The sequence below is a fragment of the Adiantum capillus-veneris genome, chromosome 21 (genome assembly GCF_014529385.1).
Source record: "Adiantum capillus-veneris isolate H3 chromosome 21, ASM1452938v2, whole genome shotgun sequence".
Lineage (NCBI taxonomy): Eukaryota > Viridiplantae > Streptophyta > Polypodiopsida > Polypodiales > Pteridaceae > Adiantum > Adiantum capillus-veneris.
The window spans coordinates 143,681,912-143,683,140 of record NC_140951.1 but is presented as its reverse complement, the minus strand read 5'-3'; the positions used below and the strand labels follow the sequence as shown (position 1 = coordinate 143,683,140).

Genomic DNA, 1,229 nt, shown 5'->3' with positions numbered 1-1,229 from the left:
GCCAGCTTTCTGTGTGACAATAATAGAGATAAAGCTCCTACTTTGAAAACTTACAAGCATATTAGTCCAAAGTTGCTTTTTCAGCTGACATCTTGCTCATAAAATTAATGGCAGGCTTTGACATCAAATCATTTACAGGACAACCCACTCTCAAGCTGTAATCAAGCAATCTATAAAAAAAACAAAACTGTAAACAGAACATAATCAAATGGATTTTGTACAAGGAAAGCACATTTTTTAACTGAGCAATTCAGGATTGATCAATTAAACAACCAGGACCTATGTCCCAATAGAGGACGCATGACTCTTGCACACCACGTTTGCCCTGTCATGCATGTATTCATCCACTATGTCATACAACTTGCATGATATTTTTCTATCGTTTCCTGAAATTGCGTTATGCGCTTTGTCCTCCCTATACTGCTTGTTCACCCTTGCCCACTTCTTTCTACATGCCTGCCCATCCTTGTCGCAATCAAAAAACATGGATGCCAGCTTTGTCACCACCTTGCCCCAAAGATCAATTCCTTGCTTTGGCATTTTGTTAAACTCGTCATTCATCCCTCCTCTAATGTGTATGAAGTGCTCTACTCAAAAATCCTTCCACATCACTTTATCTGCATTGTGGTCATCCTCTTCTTTGCCTTGCTAGTTTGGCCTCGTTTTGGAGCAGTTCCATCCCCATCACTTGTTCCCTCCTTGGGGGATTGGTTTTGGCTGCGAGCATTTTTACGTGGCTTTGCAGAGTTTACCTGCATAGACTCTTCAAATAGAAGCTTGCCAATTATTGGGCTTTTAAAAGCGTTTTCACCAAGGGAAGCAACATGGGGCATGCTGCGAATGGGTGGTGGCCCAAACAACATAGGAGGACTTGGAGATGAAGAAGTAAGAATTGCACTGAATCCATGGGAAGGCATTGCATATGCCATCAATGGTGGGGTTGATGAACTAAATTGGTAATAAGGCGAGGGAGTAAACATTGGTTGAGAGACAACAAACTCTTCCTCTTGTTGGGATCCAAGGGGGGGTATGTGGGAATCCATTGCCCTGATGAATACATATGAAGAATAAGTGTACATGTAAAAGGGCAAGAAAGACTGTTCAAATGTATAAACCGTTGTTGCATTTTCAGCACTAATCCATGCATCATCTACTTTGTTTCATTCCCTCGCCTACTAGTGAACACTTGCTGGTGTTATTCCTTAGTGCAACACAATAAGCATGCAAGT

At 41.6% G+C, this 1,229-nt stretch overlaps 1 pseudogene; it reads right to left on the bottom strand.

The window, feature by feature from the left end:
- Window positions 1-279: 279 nt before the first annotated feature.
- On the bottom strand, window positions 280-980 carry LOC147431870 (uncharacterized; annotated as a pseudogene).
- Between the last annotated feature and the right edge of the window lie 249 nt (window positions 981-1,229).